Here is a 20,113-nt window from a genome sequence, read left to right on the forward strand (position 1 = left end):
CCTTCAGGGCACATGGTCATGGTGAGGTTCTTCTTTTGTCCCATGCGTTCAAAATGAGGGGAATGGCCTTTTGGGATGGGAAGGGGGATTTATGGTGAGTTATTTTAAACTGCACTTGAGATGTGTTTCTAGATTAATAGATTCCAAGGCCAGACGGGACCACTGTGACCATCTAGTCTGACCTCCTATGTAACACGGACCAGAGAACTTCTCCAAAATAATTCCTAGAGCCGATCTTGTTAGAAAAACATCCACTCTTGAGAAAAAACATCCAATCTAAGTTATGTCAAGGTTGACTAGAGTATAGGGAGGAGGAGAGGCACCCTTTAAGCATCTTAATACCTTTAAATAATTACATGTATGTGATCTAATGCAGGAATGGGGCCCCGAGCTGCAGTGAGGGGAAAATCTGGCTAGGAGATACCCCCTTGTCCAGCCCTGCCACTCATTGATGGGGAATTAGGAAGGATCTGGACTGACAAAGAGTTTCTTCCTCTCTCCGTTAGTTCCACAGCTAGGGAGGGATAGTTCTTTATGGAATACTCTTGTAGGGATGAAAAGGGTTCTATAGAAACATCTCTGAAAAATTTATGGAATGTAATGGAAAATGCATATCCTTCTATAGGTGTTTTTGAACCATCCTATAGAATTCTAGAGACAGGATTCTCTATTAGCTTCTCTAGGATGGGTTGAAAAGCCAACAGAAAGGTTCACATTTTCTGTTGAATTCTGTAGGATTTTTCCACTCAGGAATGGAGCCAGGCCTATTCAGTGATGGGCCAGACTCAAAGTTCAGGGATCCAAGCACTCAACTGTATTGCGTGGCCCTAAGGTTGGCCCTGAATGTGAGATGCTACTGTATCTACTGTGAACTATAGTCAAAGTTGGGAACAGAACCCTTAACTCTGAAATTCATAGCTTTGTGTGGTGTATAGATAAGAGCCTTCCCACTAACACCACCTTTTTCATTACATTAGTGATCCCTATAATCTGCAAATAGTGAATATTCCTTTTATGCACCAGGGAACCCAGCCCATCAGTATCAAGTGCAACTGCTCAATTTCTTCTGCTTAAGTACTTGGACTAAGGCTTAGAGGGGAATATGTCTTTTTTTTTGTGTATGTTTGTTTACATATAGTCAGGCTTTTTTCATTTTTTGCATAGATCTGATTCACTTTTTATTAGAAAATTGTTACGTTAGAGGAAGATCTAAACAGTACGGAGGGAGTGGAGTAAAATAAGCAGTTGCCATTCGGTTTTTTTTAAACCACTCTTTGGACCTATATATACACACTTCTTGCAGCACACAAAACATGACTCACTAACAGCAGGTGTCCTGCTGTTAAGTTAGGCAGCTTGGTAATAGTAGGGAGGGGGCTGCTCCCCATATATGGCATCCCAGAGGCAAGCTAAAAATACTTTGCTGACTTCCAGCAAAGTGAAAGTAGTTGGGAGTTGTAGAGGGAGTCTGCTTCTAAAGGTAAGGAATAGAGATGATCTATTTAATCTGATTTTTTTTTTAAATATGTGAAGTTTGCCTTGGCAAATGGTGGGCAAATGTTAACTGGAACAGGCCTGTAGGTTTGGAATTATAAACAGTAGTTCTCTGTTTGTCTTCATGAAACCAGCTTGTGGAATGATCAGTTAATGGAAATCAGTGTAATTCAGGGGCAATTGCTGCTGAAACAGAGACAACAGAGGAATATGTGCCTCGGTTAGAAATAGGCCCCAGTTTTGCTTTGTTTCAGGGAGCGTTTGAAAAATACACAAGCAGCCACAGAATGCAAATCTGCTGTGCACGATAGATAAATCTCTTGTACTTACACCCTCATGACACAGGGGCCAGCAAACAAAGTTTCTGGAAACTTATAATAGTGGACTGTCAAAAGATTTGAATTCTTTATATGTCTGAGAGTGTGACCTTTTGTTTTTTTCACCTTTCTCTGCAGCATAGGGTGCAGGTCACTTGCTAGGATTATCTGGCTATATCTCACTTAATAATCTCCCTGGCATTGTGGGGGCCTCAGGCATCAGTGCCCTTCTCTCTCCCTGTGGCACATAACAGTTCAGCCTTTTGTGGGTTGTAATACTTGTTGGTTGGGTTTAGTATGCAGCTGCTGTTGGTGGCCTGTGACATATAGGTCAGAGTAGATGAGCTGGTGGTTCCTTACACTCTGTGACTTGTACATTTCAGGAAATAGTGTGTGTGTTGTGTGAAGAAGCAGAAAAAGGCGAACATTCAATCATCTTTGTAAAAGCCAGTATCAATGTATTAATAACTATAGACAGACAAAGAATACGGCTATAAAAAGGAAGCTGGGTATTGTGTGTGTGCACACATGGGTGGCTCATGCACATGCTCTTCCCAGCAAAAAAAAACTATAAGAACAGTGAATTCTAGCAGAAAGGAAGACAAAGAGAAACAGCTAACCATGGAAACGAAAAGAATGACAGGGATTTGTGGCGCTGTACCCTTGCTCTGACACACAGAAAAAGGCAGTTTCTGTTCATGTTGACGTTGATGGCAAAGCTGTCATTGATGTAATGGGACTAGGACTGAAATCCAACTAACATAGGGTTAAATTGTGCATTTTTTTTACTTGGTTGAGCAGGAAATGAGGCACCTCGTATTTCCCCGTTGTCTGGTGTACTTGGATCAGATCTGGTGTATAGTGCTGCTCCTGATCTTTGGATACATCCTCCTGTGAACAAATGGATGAGGAGGAGCAGAGAGGAGCAGAGAGTGGGTGGAGCCTTGGCCACACCCCTGCCACACTCCACCCACTTGCTGGCCAGAGCAGGGAAATAAGCTGCACCCTTTCAAGGGTTACAATAACTTACTCTGACCCCAAAGGAAAAGGGGACCAGGGAGGAAACGTGACTGAGTCACACAGGCTTTCTTGGGCTGTTTCTAGGATGTGCTGTCATATGCCACCTGTCACTCATCAAGCAACAGTGGTTTTGTAGAAAGGAAGGTCTTGTAGTTACTTATGGTATAGAGCTAGGATTCAAGAGATCTGGGTTGAGTTCCTGGTTCTGCCACAAACTCCTTCTATAACTTTGGGCAAGGTCACTTCATTTCTCTGTGCTTCTATTCCCTGTCTGTAAAATGGGGACAATAGTTCTTTGTGGTCTAGTCTTCCTGGTTAGACTGTAAGCTCTTTGGGGCAGAGGCTGTCTTTTACTGAATGTACCTGTGCACAGCACAACAGGGCCCTGATCTTGGTTGGGACCTCTAGGCCAGTGGTTCTCAAACTTTTTTTTTCCACGGACCACTTGAAAATTGCTGAGGGTCTCAGCAGACCACTTGATCTTTCCAAATGTTGCTTGTACTATTAGCTAACTATTGTAAAGCACTTTGGATAAAAGCACTATATCAAAAAAGTAATAGCTTTTTGTTCTACAAGTAAAAGCACACAACTCATATTTTAATATCAGTAGTCTTACCTTTCTAATGTGATGGATGTGCCCTCTCTCCCCCACCACAGCAGCCACAGAACTGAGGCTGGGAAGGAGGGCCATCTCTCCCTGGCAGCTGCAGCCCTGGAACTGGGGAAAGTCGCCTCTTTCTCTGGCCACCACAGCCCTGCACATCCCAAATTCTCCCACCCCCTCTTCTCACCCTACTGCCCCCTCCCAGCTACCTCCTATTCCCCCCTCCCAGGCTACAACCTTACCTTACATGTGCATCTTCTCCAGGGTACAGGCACCTAATTAGTAGAGCCACTTTTGCCCGGCTCCACCAATTAGGTGGGTGGCCCATTGTCTTGTGTGCGGTCGCCCAGGCATGCACCTTAGAGGGAACTACCTGCAGAGTACTTGGATGGAGCTTGTCCACGGACCACAGTTTGAGAACTTCTGCTCTAGGTACTCTCTTAATACAAAATTACTGACCGCAGAGCCTAAGGACTATCTAGCCCTTGAAAGCAAGGGAAAAGGTAGATGAAATTGCATGAGAAGTGGAGATTCAAGATGAAAAATGTGATTTTTCACATTCTTATTGGAAATGAGTCTTTACCAGTGACAAAGTGAATGGATAATTCTTTAAACAGAAGCTAAATTCTAAGGTCATCCATAATGGACCAAATCCTGCTAATTTTTTGCCCACAAATAGTCCAATTTTTTGACTTCAGTGGGATTACATCCTGGAACAAGGGGGATAGGAATTAGCCCAATGTTGCTATAGAAATATTTTTCTTATTGAGTCTAAAGTTTAGAGTGGTAGAATTCAAAATACAAAGCAGTGACCTACCTGGGCACAATCCTGCCCTACACACCTGCCCTACAACCTCGTAGCTGGGTTGCTCACAAACAGCTTTCCAGCATGCCGGTCACACACTGAGAGTCTGTGTGTAATTGCGGCCTGCCAGCTACATCCTTATTCTCACCAGCCTTGGTTATTCTGCAGGATGACCCCAACACACTCCATGTCCCGGATCTTCCCCCAGAAATGTATGTCTTGTACTGCCCAGCCCTCTCCTGGACAGTACAAATCTATTAAGTCCATGATTCCTTTAAGGGAATAATATGACAGCTTATTACCTTAAATAATTACCCAGACACTTCAACTTAAAACACACCAGGATCCGATAACACAGTAAAACAAGTTTGTTAACTACAAAGAGAGAGTTTAAGTGAGTATAAGTAGTGATCCATAAGAGACAGACATGGTTACATGAAAAATAAAGATAAAATGCTCACTAGTATCTACGTAAAAAACTAACTTAGTTGCTAAACAAACTTTCTTACCACATGCTCCAGCAAATTACTGACCAAACTCTCCAGGTCAGGACCCCTCCCTTGGAGTCTAACAGTTCTTTCCTCTTGTCCTCTCAGGTGAGGAGAATGAGATGGACAGAGGGATGGGGTGCCCTGCATTGTTTGTCCCTCCTTTTTATAGTTTCAGTTCCCTGTCTTGAAAAACATTTCCAGCTGAGACCCATGAGACAAAGAGCCTATGTGGAAGGATGTTCCAGCTGTTTTTTTCCCACCTGTTTGAACTTCCTTTGTTTTCTCTCCCTGCTCGATGACTCTTTTTACTGTTTAAATCCAAATTAAGGCAAGCACACATTCCTTCCTTTACCTAGGACAGACCTGACTTCTGCTTGGACAGGGCGGTAGAACATGTATGAATAGCATCATACTGGGAAATTTGTACATACAATGTTGCCTCAGATATTTTATCAGGATAATGCTGACCAGCAAATTATGGGTTTTCAAGGCATACCTTGTGCAAAGATTATTTCGGTAGTGTGTAAATACAGGGGCGTATTCTGTTACACAAGCTCTGTGAAAATTGAAATCTATATGCTCTCTTCTACATCTGATCTTAAACACCACATTAGTAGGTATGAAAAAGAAAGGGACTGTATCCTTAGAAGTCCAAAAGAGCATAACAAGCTTAGTGCTGTCATGTTAGGTGTCAGGGGCTCATGTAAAACAAAGGGAAACCTCAGCTGGCAATGTAGAGCTTCTGCTATGGTTGCCAATCTACATTTTGCTGTGTAATCAGGGGCAGCTCCAGGCCCCAGCACACCAAGCGCGTGCTTGGGGCGGCAAGATGTGGCGGGTGCTCTGCCGGCGCCGCGAGGGCGGCAGGCAGGCTGCCTTCGGCGGCTTGCCTGCGGAGGGTCCACTGGTCCCGCAGCTTTGGAGGACCTCCCGCAGCCTGCCTGCTGTGCTTGGGGCGGCAAAATCCCTAGAGCTGCCCTTGTGTGTAATAGTTGCTTTCTTCCCCAATAAACCACATTGTTTAATTCAACTGGCTCCAGTTGATGTACATGTATCTTTCTCTTCTGAGCAAGCAGGAAATGGCAGAAGACAATTTATTTTTTTCCCCCCTCTTTGTGGAAGCAAATTGCTACAAAGATAGTCAGATACGCACCATTGCAGCTTGTGCTAGATCCCAAAATCTAATTCAAAGCATTTCCATGTGACCTGACCTGTTCCTGTTTAGCACAGATTTAATCTTGCAATTTCTGACTACAAGCTGTTGACAAAAGAGCATTCCAGTATGTGGAAGTAAGGCTTAGCAATGAGCGGATATTTTAATGGTGGCATGCTGAATAATCAATTCCACTTCAGCGCATAGATCAATACTATCTCTGAGATGTCTGAATAACCATTTAAAGCAAGCAATATAGGTCCAAGATGGCATGAAAAAAGATGGGGAGAATTATGTTCTTGACCGTAGTGTGCGGGGCATAATGGCCTAGAATGGCACCACTGAAGTGGAGGCAGAAGTTTGAAATGGAGATGAATTTTCTGACTTGGTTTGCTGGTCATGACAACTCACAGTAAGGACACTGGAACCAAATCCATACACAGTGAGGAAGGCAGGAAGGGCTCCCCACATTTTCTTCTTTAAGTAGTGTACCTTTATGGGATACAGTAATTTACTGGGTTACTCTAATTTAAGCTGGACATCTGTTTCACAGGGCTGGTCTACACTACTGCTTAAGTCAATGTAACTTACGTTGCATAGGGGTGTAAAAAAAACATCCGCCAAGCGACATAAATTACATTGACCTAAGCACTGGCCACACTGGCGCTATGTCAACGGGAGAAGTGCTCTCACCAATACAGCTTCTGCCTCTCATGGAGGTAAAGTAATTGTCAATGGGAGAGTTCTCTCCTGGCATACTCTTTTTGTGGTCCTAAGTCATGATTTCTAGTGTTTGGGTTTGGCAATACTGAAATAGCTACTGGGAAGTTTTCCTAAAATGTCCACTTCCAAAGGCTGGGGAAAGAGGGAGGTTATCTCTTAGCAGCAAAGGTAGCATCTCTTGGTAAGTTTGAAAAGCCTGCCCCTATGTTTCCTCTGCTTCTGCACCAAAGCTTGTCCGTGGTCAGCTGGTAGCTTAGCCGCAGCAAAATGCAGGACAATTTAACATCCTAACACATCTTTCTAGGCAATCACAGAATAACAGTTTGTGTTAAGCAGGGCATTGACTTACCTGGGGTTGGTATCACCAGCTGCTGTCGCTGATCTAGAACTGTAAGGGCTGCATGGTATTTGTGTGCTTATATGGCACAGTTAAAATGTGACTGGGGCTCGCAGAACTTTTGAGATGGAGGTTAAGTCCCACAGCTCCACTGGATTAATATTACATTCAGGGGACGGGATTGCTGGATTTGGGAAATGCCTGTCATTTTTATTTTAGCTTGCCTGTTGTAATCATTCATTTCCCCCTTTATTTCTCACTTGGAAAAATTGGTGACATTTAAGACCTTTTTATAACTAAACATGTACAGAGGGTCAGGATTTTTCATCACTCAGGATTGACATTTATTTGCTCTCATTCCATGCAGCAATTGCATTCTGGATAACTAATTTGAATAAATAAAAAACAAACAAAAAAAAAAACTAAACAAACCAACCTGCTAAATCCAGAGTTTAGTGGCATGATCAGCAAGAGGCAGAGACAACTTGTTATGAGATTCTAGGAGAGAAGAACTCAAATGCAACTAAGAGAGAAATCCAAAAACTCTAGGATTTAAATTCTTTGCTGGCATAACTTCATGGAGGTTAGTGCAAGTATATTGGTCCTTTAGTGCTGTGCAGAAGTGCCCCCTGCATCTCTCATAGGGGAGAGAGGAACCAGCAAATATTTATACAAATGTCAGAATTCTCCAGACATTTCTGCATGGCAAATCTGTATGTGACACTACTCTGACACTGAGCAAACTTCTAGTTAACATAGAACTAGGAGTAAAACAGGGGATTCATACCTAATTAATGGTAAAAGACCTTAGCCTACATTTCTTGCAAAATCAGAGCATTCATTGATGCCAACAGGAATGTTGGGTGTAAGAGGAATGAAGGAGTTGGGCTCACTATGTAGTGGATTAGAGGCATTACTCAACTAGGGTGAGGGGCAATAAAGCTGTGACAAAAAGTTATAGGGCAGGGGCCAACAGGACCTTTTACTGATCAGGGTGGTCCATAAAATGTCACAAGGCTCCTAAACAATTCTCACTGAAATCAAAGGAAAGACTCCTATTGACTTTAAGGGGAGTTGGATCAGATCCTAACAGCTGTTGTAGTATTTGCATCCAGGGATACCACTAGGCACGAGCGTGAGTGCGTGTGTAAAGGAAAAGAGCAGGACTTGTATTAATCAGGTAGATTTCCCCCTTTAATTTCCCTTCATCCTTTGGTCTCCATTTTGTGAGAGGGAGGGCAGCATTTAAATCAAAATAAAAAACAAAGCTCCCCTAAGAATTCCTGATCAACATTTGTAAGATGCAATGTCTATGCCCCAAATGGATGTCTCTGCCTCCCAGTTATAGTGGCAGCTGTTTGCTGGATCAAATGGAGAAGTGAAGCAATCCCTTTTATTTGTGTATCCTTTTTTGTTGCAAGCTCCCACTCCTTAAAACAAACAAACCTTCCTCTCTTGGTGGGGAGGGAAAGTAGAAAGATGATCTAAAAAGTGTCATGTCTTCAGCTGAGCATTTTGTTTGTTCCATTTTCCCTGTGTAGTGGCTTCAGGTGTGGTACTTATTCCACAGTCCTGCCTGAGCCACAGCTTTCACTGACTTGACTGGAATGAGGACTCCTGGGTTGTATTGGGACCTAAGCTTTAGAGTTCATATTTCTCTGAGGAGAGTTTACACTTTGACAGTGGATATAAGATTAAACTCTCTTGCAAATAAAATAATTCTTTTGTGTGTTTTGCACAGTATTTAAAGGTTTGGAACTAAAGTAATACACATTTTCTATTGCCTTAGGAAATGCACCAACTTTTAGCTAGTAGAAAACAAGATGTTTGCATCTAGTGGAAAATTGCTGACTTTTCTTTAGGTGGAAATCAGTGTTTCCACCTACTGTCCCCCCCTATTAAAATTTAGAGGCCAATGTTGTCAGCTTTGCTATTTATCCCTGTACTTACAGGGCTAGCAGTGTAGTAGCCGAGACTGAGTGCCTCTTAACTGCTAATGGATTTTATCTCCCCAACACTTCCGGCAAATATTACCCCCATTTTACAGGAAGGGGGCAGAGGAACAGGATAGATTAAGTGAATTTCCCAGCATCACACAGGAAGTATCTGGCTGAGCTGAGAACAAGTTTCCAGAACCTCAGTCCAGGGCTCCAGCCTCTAGAGTGTAATTCTTCTTGTGACCTCCCTCTCTGCCTAGGAGGGACAGTTGAGGCTTGATCCATAGGGAAACCCCAGAGGGTTCCTAGCAGGGGTGTTCACACTAGACCATGTTCTTGATTCGCAAGGGAGAACCAGCCCCCTCCACCTTTTACAGTCTCCTTCCTGAAACTGGCAGCCTGATTCCTAGCCAGAGCCTCTCCGATTTTAAATGCACCTCCCAGGGCGAGATTTGAACAGAACAAGCAACTGAGTCAGGGAGCCCAAGTCGCCTCCGCGGAAGGCTGGTCCCTCCCGGCACTCTTGGGTGCGGGTGTGAGGCAAATGGGTGGGGGTTGGGGAATGCACGGAGCCCTTTTGCCAGAGCCAGGCAGGCAGCAGCTACTCGCTCCTGCAGGGTGAAGCGGCAGCAGCGCCAGCGGCTCCACCCTCCCCGCAGCTTGCAAGATTTGCAAAGATCTTTGCAGCCCAGGATTCCTGGAGCTGCAGGGGGGAAATCCTGGCGCCCCCCCCCCCCAGCTGTCTCGCGCGGGCGCGCACACACACACACACACACACACACACACGCGCGCGCAGCAGGAGCCGGCACGTGGGCGCTGCTGCTGTTTGCAGCCAGCCTAGCGCTTTCCCTCCCAGTGTGTGCCGGGAGCCCGGCAAGGCAGCACCGGGCGTGAGCGCCCCCGGCACGCGAGAGGAAGGGGACCCCGGCAGCGAGAGGGGGGCTCAGTGACCTGGAGAGAGCGGGACCCCCACCCCATGCGTGCACCCCAGAGCGGGCGCGCCTGCAAGGCAAAGCCCCGCGCCCCCCCGGCCTGAATGCATGTAGGCGCCGGCTGCACGGACGCTCCGGGAAGGATGCTCGGGCTATAGGCACCTGCCCCTGCTCGCGGCCGGGGCACCAGGCGGAGCCCCCCCTATGCTGCCCCAGGCATGATCTCCGAACGGGGCCGGCTACGTCTCTCTCGCTCCTGCCCCATGGACTTAGCTGCGGTCGGCGGCCGGAGCTCGTGAGTCTGGGCTGCCCGCCGAGCGGGGCCGGTCCCCGGGGTGAGTACCGCGCCGAGCACCCTGGGGCCCTCGGGCAAGAGCCCGCTGGCTGGCTGGGCGCTTCCTCGTTTCCTTTCCCTGCCGCCGCCCCCAGCCCGCCGCGGTGCTCGGGCACTTTGGGAAGTTTTCGCCCGCCCGGTGTTAGCTTTGCAGCCTCCCTCCCGGGCTTCCGCGGGCAGCTGCTACAGCTCCCGGGGGGGAGGCTCCGCGCCCGGGGGTGCTGCTGGGAGGGAGGCTAGTGGGCAAGGCGCTGTCCGAGGGTGGGCTCGGCATCAGAGCCGCCTCCCGACGGAACAAAGTGGGCTGCCCCCCGCCCCCCAGCAAATCCCAGCCTGGCTGTCCTGGGGTAGCAGCGCTGGGCTGCATTGCCAGGCACCCTGCATCGCAGGCTTCCCTTGGCAAGCCCTTAGGAGTAGCGCAGGTGGGTCTGTGCCATGCCAGGGCTCGAGCAGGGGTACACGTACCCCCAGAGACCTTCCAGCAGGGACATCCACTCATCTAGGTGTCTGCCTGGTTTTACAACAGGCTGCATAAAAAGCACCAGGAGAGTCAGGACAGACTAAAATTTCCTAGACAAATGACTTGTTTATCCTGATCTATATGCTGTATACTGAAATGTAAATACAAATATTGATTCATTTTATAATTATATGGTAAAGATGAGAAAGTCAGCAGTTCTTGGATACTAGCGTGGCTGTGACACTTATGTATTTTTAGGTCTGATTTTGTAAGCAAGTCGTTTTTTAAATGAGGTGAATCTTGGGGGTGTGCAAGACAAATCAGACTCCTGAAAGGGGGAGGGTAGTCTGGAAAGGTTGGAGACACTGGAGCATAGGGTGTACTTTGCTAGTGATCAGTGGAAACAGTGCAGGAGAGAAGTAGACTGCAGAATGGCACTCATTAGAGGCAGGTCATGCCGGCTGAATATTAAAAGTGTGTGTGTGTGAGTGTCAGTCAGAGAGAGAGTTGGCAGTGGAGGAGCAGCAGGTGAAATGAGTAAGGGGTGGGGCTGAAGTCACTGCCAATGCAAAAACTCTTGTACCTTGACACACAGCAAGGGAAGCATGGCTCTGGTTATTCCAGCCACTGCACAGCTTTTGGAAGGATGAAGCAATGGTTCTGGTTGGTTTGGCAGTGACCAACAGGTGGTGTGTTGGCAACTGATCATTCTGTATTCCTCCGGGGAGTGCGGGGGAAAGGGTTCCTGACTGACACCTGCCACTGCTTTTATGTAGTATCTTGAATGGACAAGGAGATGTATGCTTTCCCTTCCAATTGACTTATTCTAGGCTGTGTGCTGTCCAGATGTCATTGTCCTGATGGTGTTTTTGCAAGGATGACATGAACTTCAGAGCTGCTGAGATGCCATTTAGATGAAACAATAGAAGATTGCAGATTGGTGTCTTATAAATGTAATGTGTGTTTTTTCCTCGTATTGCAAAAATGTATCCAATAGGTCTAGGGAGAATAATGGACTTTGAATCATGAACCACAGAATTTCAGGAGCTTGTTGGTTGCATTGATATGACACTTAATTTTTTGGTGACTTTTCTGAAAGTGCAACTGCTGTTCTAGCAGATACTCTTGAATCTGTAGCAGTAAGAATGACTATTGATGTGCCTTTATTTTAATTTCATTTGTAAATTCAAGATCTGAAAGGTAAAAAAGCTCCAATACTGTAATCATGTGGTTATGCAGCCACTAACTCCCTTTAGTCAGTTATCTTCTATTAAGTCAGCTGTTGAAAACACACCCATTCACATGATGGTATCTCAGATTTTTAGGGGGGGTCAGAGAGAGGGTTCAAATTCAATTGTCCAGATTAAATCAAAATTAATTGCTTAGTATTGGGCAAGGTTGATAAATGAAGCACTAAATCAGCACCTACGTGGTTTCTCATTGAAAAGAAAAACAAGCAATTCTGAGCCATATTTGGGCAGCATAGGTCAGCCACAAATAGCTCTCTGAACTAGATACACGTGCTACCAGGCATGCTTGTTCTGTGATATCATACAGGTAAGCATAGAAATCTGCTCACATGACCTGCACTACAGGAGCATGTTCTGTAAAGGACCCTATATAGTCAGTTGGTATAAACTGGTATAGCTCCATTAACTTCAATGTAGCTACCCTGCTTTAGACCAAATGAGTATCTGGTCCCATATTTCTACCCGCCTTGCTTAGAAAGAGCTTTTATTTTGAGTGTTTGTAGAAGCAAAATGATGTTGACTTGAGAGAGATAAGAGGTCATTTTGGCTCAGTACAATCAAGATTGGGTGTAGTAAAGGAGACTCCTCTGTCAGAAATACATTATAAAAACAGCTTCATTTCTAAACTCTTTAATTAGAGCAGATACAGATGTTACAATATTCTGTTTGCCATCGGAAAGTGGGCTTTGTCTTAAGTTCTTAAAAATTCTCACAGTGGAATATAAAGAAGAGTTTGACTTTATTCACACTTGCTATTTGTAGCTTCCAGTAACTTTTGCTGTTGGGTCTTAAGAATCATGGATTGCATAGTATCAATGTATTCCCTTTGCAACTGTTATTAATTTCTCTGTTATCTGCATAGACTTTCTTTGCAAAAAAAATGTTTTTTGGGGAAAAAAAGTTACCATGACAATTTTCTTGTTTTGCCAACGAACACTCAGCGTTACAAACCATGTATAAAGCTGATTAAAAGGTTCCCTGACTTTCAAGGGGAGTGTGACAGTGGTGAAGAACTGCGCCTGAACCAGTAATCTGATCACTGCAACTCCAGATGGTTGCCCTGCAGCACACCTCACTATGAGAATTGTGCCCAGTTGATAGTTTGGGATGGGCTGGAGAGAGTTAAAAGGCTAATTAACTCATTTGCCCAAATGGTACAAAGGACACAGGAAGGCAGCACAAAGGAGTGAGAGGGAAGTTGGCTCTTAGAGCCAGAGCCATGAGAGAGTGCTCCCTTTCTTGCCTTAGGAGCTGAGGGCTCCATGTTACTGCTGGGGTGAGGCTACATAGTGTATAAAGACGGTGGAAAAGAACACTGTAAACAAATTGCAGGAGGTGTTGGGCTAGAAGATGGTCTCCCAGCTTTTTGTGGGACTCCTGGGGAGGGAGGAGTGAGTCTGCTCTGCTACAGGGATGCAAGTGTGTAAGTTCCCTTGGTGACTTAGAAAATCTCAATACCTCAGAATAGAGCAAGAAAGAAATCCTACAAACTTTAGGCAACCAGTGTCTCCAGTTCAGATGTTTATTTATACGATGTTTGCTTTCCTTATAACATACCTATAGTGCTGGAGTGACCATGATGTACGTTGATACAGTGCACATGCATTATAAAAGGGGTGCATTAAAAGGTGCTTGATGGAGAGAGATAAAGAGCATATTGTATGCAGTAGTGCAGATGGGTTGTACCTGACCCTCAGAAAGAGGAAGGTTCTGTATATGGAGATGCCTTTATATATCTATAGTATGTGATGGGACCTTGTCCTCTCTTTCTTGTGAGCTAATACATCTCCAAATGTTCTCTGTGCATCAACAAAACCCAATTATAACTAAATAAAAACTAGTCTAATTGCCCTTAAAAATCAGTATAACACTTCCTTAACTGAAAGATTATTATTATGCTTTATACGGTTATTTTGTTGTCTGTCTTGTCATTCTTCTTTGAAATCGTAATGCATTCTTTTGCTACTTTGCTACCAGTAAATGGTAACTCTACGCTGAGCTAATCTGCGAAGGAACTGATATTGCACTGAACTGTTCTGATGACTTAGGAAGAAGTATATTAGGGACTGATGTGCATTGATAAAACCTCTGGGGCACATATCTGGCATTGAATCTTTTTAGGGGAAGATTACTTTCCAAGCCATCTCCTTCTGCCTTTATTATTCCTGAGGGAATTCTGTGCCAAAGAAATTAAAATTGTGTGCAATATTTTAAAATTCTGCAAATTTTGTCAATAAATACAGGGGCTTGTTGGGGAATTCCGAGTGCAGGGGCCATTGAACTCTGCAGGGGGGGTCCAGGTGAAGGTGGTTGGCACTCAGCAGGGGGATCTAGGTGTACTGAGTTTGGCGTGAGGGTTCAGATGTAGCTGGTTGCGGCTTGGTGGGGATCTGGGTTCCAGGGGCTCATTGGGGTGGGGCTTGTCATGGTGGGGGTTCAATGGACCTGCTTAATGGGGAAGACCCAGCTGCTGCTTCCGTGTGGATGCCAGATGCCAGGCTCCCAATTCCCCAATCCTCTTCTCTTTCCCACCCCCATCCCCTTCCCCACTGCTCCATCCTTTCCCCACTGTCCCTTGCCCCTATTCCCCTCCCCTCACTCCTATATCACCCTCCCCCTGCCCTATCCCACTGCATCTTCCACCTCCCCCTTTCCCCATTTCTTCTGCCCCCTCTTGCCCTGCCCCACCACAGGCATTCACTGTTGTACAGAAAACAGGATGACTCTCAGCACACAGGAGGGTAGGGCATCTGGCACTAGGACCCAGGAGGCGGTGTCCAGCTGCAGACTCAGCGAATTGAGCAGCATCCTTCTTCAGCTGGGCAGCTCTGTGCTCACAGAAATGTGGGGGGCGGGGGAAAGGAGGCAGTGGTATGTGATCCTGTGTGGTCCCTATGCCTTGCCTCTGCTTCGGGGGCAGTGCTCTCTGCAAACAACACCCATGGGCATCCCCAGCTCCCCCTTCCTTCCCATGGCTTCCCTTTGCTTGCTTGCCATTTTCTGCGGGGAAGCAAAGAAATGTGTGGGGACATAAATTCTACGCATGCACAGGGGTGCAGAATTTCCCCAGGAGTACTTTATTTCATGTGTGGGAAGTTTGGGCTCCTTCATCTGGTTTCTTTAAATCCAGTAGATACACTTGAAATGGGAACTATCTTTGCCTAAAAGCTTTTGTGTTATCACCACCATCTGAAATAATTTTTCTTTGACTGCCAGAGGAAGTGCGTTTCTGTTTCAGTCCTCTTACTTTGTGGACCATCAGCAACTAGAACCTGAAAGAGCAAGAAGTCCAAGTAGGCGTGAGTTAAGCATTAAGAAATGCTTAAATGTGTGATTGGCAAAACAGTAATTGACAGGCTATACTGATGCTTCATTAGAAGGTTCTGACACCATATTACTTGAGGCAGTGTTTGACAAACTTTGATTTACAAGGTATTTGAAAGGGGTTGAATATTTGTATTCAGAATGAATACACAGCAACTTTTGGCATTTAACCCCATAGCTTTTCAAAACTATATGCAGCTAATAACCTGTCTCTCTATCACTGATTCTGATGGGATAGGTGATTCTGAAAATGTCTGCTCTTGTTGGAGCATTTAATGGTAAATGTTTATGTATGCAGTAAAGTCTATTTTAAGTTTGATATTTTTCAGGCTTTTTTAGACAGGACTATAAATTTTAACTATATGACACTTTATCGGGGATTCAAAATTAATCTGATCTAAAGTTTGCGATTTGCTCAATTTGGGACTAATGCAAAAAACCATGATGATAAATCCCAGGCACTAATAATGGCCTGATGTTTTAGGAACCAGTGTGATCTCAGCTTCCAAATAGGAGGAAGTATTTGGGCAAAAGTTTCTGCCTAGTATAAACTGGTGCAACGCTATGCAATGGGGCTGCACCAATTTTTATCAGCAAAGAATTTGGCCCTTTGTTTCTAGCTCTGGCAGATCTTAAGCTATGAAACCTTGGTGGGCCTGGGCCAGCTCCTAGTAGTAATCAGTTGAAATAATTCAACTGACTAAACTGGATCAGGCTCAAAATCACAGTTCTGGTGTCCATCTTGACTTTTTCTCTCTTAGTTTCTGACATAATCCTGTCTATTCAGCAAATCATGCATGAACATTGCAAGTTTCCTGAATGTATGTCAATGTTTGTGAATCTCATGTTGCAAGTATCACAGCTGGAGTTACTGCACCTGTATCCTCCCTTCTGTGGTCCACTACAGAAGTTCCCAGTCAGGTCTCAGGTTCCTGCTGTCACCTGTTTCTGGGTAGGGACCCTTGTCCCACTCCCTTCTGACCTAGGGGTTTTAAGGCTACTGTAAGGAGGCGCCCTGGCTCCCCGTCGCACCTGAGGGGAATGAGCCAGAGCAGGCACCCCCGTGGGCGGAGCCACTACCGCCTGTTCCCGCCCCCTGGAAGTCAAGGGGCGGGACAGGAAGTATAAGAGTCAGAGCTCAGTTCAGCGCTGGCCGCCGGGGAGGACGGACGTGGAGGCCCGAGCTCCCGCTCGGCCCAGCCTACCCCAGGCCCACTATCCAGAGGAGCGCTGGCCGGAGCTGCCCTGGGCCCACTATCCAGAGGAGCATTGGACCGACCTGCCCCGCGCCAGGTACCCCGAGGAACCCCAGCCGCAACGACCCTGTGCCGGCTATCCGGGGGAACCACGACCGATGCCTCCCAGGTCTCTGAGGAACCCACGGTCTGGAGGACCCCGGCCGACCTACGCCGAGGAAGGACAGTACCGGGAGAAGGGGGGGACTGGAAGTAGCCCGGGGCGGCTGACACAGTAGGCCGCAGATGGCCCCGAGCCTATGGTCGTCTGTACGGCCACGATCCCTGACGGAATCACCCAGTCAGTGGTTTCGGTGGGATCCCCACTGGACCGCTCTCAGGCGGCGCAGCCTGCTACTAGGCCCGGGCTGGAAACGAGAGGTAGTGGGGTGGGCCTGTGTTCCCCTGCCACCCATAACCGGGTGGCAAGTATCCCCCCTTCCGCTCCAGAGCTACGGTTGTTTGTTGCTCTGCCCTGCTCCAAAGGGTCAGAGCCCCCTGAACTGTTTGCTGCTCTGCCCTGCTCCAAAGGGACAGAGCCCCCCTGAACTGTTTGCTGCCCCGCCCTGCCTGAGGGCTTGGGCTATAGACTTGGTTTGCTCAGCCCCTGAGCTGAGCCTGACCGCTTGCAGCCCGCCCTGTCTAAGGACCAGGGCCTATAGACTGCTATTTGCTCAGGCCTCGAGTACGGGAGCGGAGCCAGAGCCGTCCGGCTGCCTGGAAGGAGGCGCCCTGGCTCCCCGTCGCACCTGAGGGGACGGGCCCCGAAAGCACCGGCTTACAGCTACACAGCTCTATGCCTTACACTGTGATATATCCCCTGCAAGCCAGTCTGCCTAAAGGCCAGTGCCTTTGCTTCTTCTCCAAGGGCTACGAACAGCATACTGCCAGCAGTTACAAGTTACCACATAGCCCTTTCTAAGCAAGCACATTTATTCTTAAGGCAAAAGTATTGCTGATAAAACATATAAAAACAATAAAAGTTCCAACACACAAGTTCCTTACCAGAGGTCACCCATCAGTCTTATAGGACACTGGTTAGTCAGAATGATTCCCTCCTTCAGGCTGTGGCTGTGGCCTCACCTTGGGCAGAAGGTCCTATCTGTTTGCTGGATCCAAAAGCAGGCCATGAGTCAGTTCAACTTCATCCTCTCCTAGTCTCTGGAAAACCCAGCTTGAACTAGTATACCTGAATCATTCTGGTGGCAGTACCTCTCTAAAGTTGTTTAGTCTCAGTGATTCACCTTAATCACCACCCACAGTTTTTTTATTCCTACAGGGGCCATAGTAACCCTCCCCCATGGAGTAGAACACAATCCTATGTAAACCATTCATAGATTCGTTACAATATGGTCCCCAAAGACATTGCATGCAACTGCAAGACCTGTCACGGCGAGATCTCGTAGAGCTCAGGAATTCCAGCACATTTATAAAGCAGAGTTATGTGGTGGCTTTTTAGAATATTTGATAAGAAGATGAAAAAGATTGCTTCTGTGTTACTGAGTTGCCTTTTCAGACACACCTCCTCCGGGCTATGCTGTTTCAAGGAAGTTTAGAGATGGTGGAAGTGTATCTAAATTTTGTACACTTTAATGCTTTGCTTTGATGCAACCTCAAAGCACTATGGTGTGGATCATCAGCTGAGCACTAACAATAAGCCATGTCAGTTCCGCTAACAATGTGAAGGTTTTGAAATGTGCATCTTTGATGCATTGCATTCATGTTGGTGGCTCTCTCTCTGCCCCTGGAGGTGATGAGGTGTGTCAGAATGGGCAGTCTAAATGTTTATACCAGTACTGAAAATGGGAGCAGTGATGAGTTCTTAGCACCTGGTATTGTCAGTCTAGAATAAACTTTTGGATGTGAAATTACAATGTGCTGTTTTGCCAGTCCATTTATGGAGGAGACATCATCAACACAGTGCATTTTAATTGTACTGTTAACACTGTGCTGTGGCCCTGTGTTTGCTGGGGATTTGCCTTGATTATGGTTGCTATTGACAAGCAGCTGGGGTAGTTGTTCTGGCACATACACTTACTGTAGACAGGTTAAGCTGCCGTTTGCACTAGTGCAGCTAACCTAGTGATTGGCTGCTGTGATAGCTGGAATCAGGGCAAAACGACTGGGTAGATAAAGCCGTAGATAAGATAAGGCCTTTCCTGGTGGCAGCCTAGGTAGTAGGGATCCCTCATAATGGTCCAAGCAAGGTAACTCTATGCCCATCTGCTTCACAGAAGCTGCATAACTCCTCGTAGCGCTTGTATCGCTCAGGTGAGGGAGAGTGGATTGCTCAGTATACATGACTGAGCACTAAAGAGCTCCAGCAGCAAGGTCCATGTCACCCAGATTAGCATCATGGTAAGGGAACACCAAGGCGGCCTTTATGGGCTGGATTGTTTCTGTTTTTAAAGCTAATCCCTAAAGCCATTCTCCTTTATTTCACGTCTGATCAAAATGCACTGCCTCACTGTGCAGGCTAATGGGCTACTGGGGTGGCGGTGCAGAGAGTTGAAACTAAAAAGCCTGGGTGTTACACTTCTGCAAATCCCCCTCTGGAGCCAACAGAGTACTGAGTGAATAAGAGCTGCAGGATTCTGCCTTGTGTGACTGAAGCTTCACTGCACACGTGGAATAATCTTTTTTTTTTTTTTTTTTTTTTTTTTTTAAGATTATGAACTGAATTATTTGAAATACAAAAAGCGAGCAGCCTGCATTATTGCACTATAGACCGTATCCTTAGCTGGCAAAAATCACTGTAGTTCATTTGAACTCAGTGGATCTGCCAGTTCACACCAGATGAAGATCTGTCCTTGAATGTTTTGAAGAGTCCCTTAATTTTTTTTTTTAATTATGGAAGTGGACTAAGTACCTGATTACAAGAGTAAAATTTGTGTGTGTGCATTGAGCTATACTTTCTTAGCTCCTCCACAGCACTGGATGCAGAAATACAGGAAAAAACAAAGGTTGCAGAATCTCTGTCATTGGAGGTTTTGAAGAACAGGTTACACAAACACCTGTCAGGCATGGTGTAGATAATACTACTCCTGGGGGAATTCTGCGCCACTGCATGTGCGCAGAATTCATGTCCCCCACAGATTTCATTGCTTCCCCACAGAAAAATGACTTTCTAATGGAAGCAAAGGGAAGCTTCAAGAGGAGTCACATACCACTCCCTGGCAGTGCAGGTACATCATTTCAGGCACACAGAGCAGCTGGTGGAGAGGTAAATCACCGTGGGGCTGGGGACACCCTACCGTGAGCCGGGCTCAGCTGCTAGTCCCAGCTGGGCTGGAGGCAGGAGAGGACCAAACTTCCTTTTCCCTTGCAAGGAGTGGCTGTGGCTGTGTCAGCAGGGCTGTCACTAGCCATTTTGGTGCCCTGTGCAGGCCCCCGGCCTCCATGGGGGGGAACTGGCCCTAGGCCTCTGTGGGGAGAGGGCTGGAGGGAGGGGGGAACTGCCCCCCAGCATTCATTGGTGGCGTGACTTGGAACCAGGGGAGTAGAGCAGGCTGCGGCTGGGTTGCTCCACATACCATGTGGTGAATGCAGGCTCGACCCCTGCAGCAGTCCTCAGGGGAGTGGGGGCAGAGCAGGGGTGGAAAGAGGAGGGGTCAGGGCAGAACAGGGGTGGGGACTTGGGGAATCGGTGGAGTGGGGGCGGGGCTTGGACAGAGCAGGGGTAAAGGCCATGGGAAAG

General features: G+C 46.5%; 1 protein-coding gene across 3 annotated transcripts in view; it reads left to right on the forward strand.

Annotated features, from left to right (window-relative positions):
* Window positions 1-9,857: 9,857 nt before the first annotated feature.
* The window catches only part of SGCD (sarcoglycan delta), a 555,521-nt gene continuing 545,265 nt past the window's right edge, over window positions 9,858-20,113 (forward strand). For all 3 annotated transcript variants that reach the window (XM_075068197.1, XM_075068194.1, XM_075068199.1), the window contains exon 1: window positions 9,858-10,148. The gene's annotated coding sequence lies outside the window, so the exon portion shown is untranslated. The remainder of the gene's footprint in view (window positions 10,149-20,113) is intronic.

Source organism: Chelonoidis abingdonii, chromosome 7, assembly GCF_003597395.2.
Source record: "Chelonoidis abingdonii isolate Lonesome George chromosome 7, CheloAbing_2.0, whole genome shotgun sequence".
NCBI classification, from domain to species: Eukaryota; Metazoa; Chordata; order Testudines; family Testudinidae; genus Chelonoidis; species Chelonoidis abingdonii.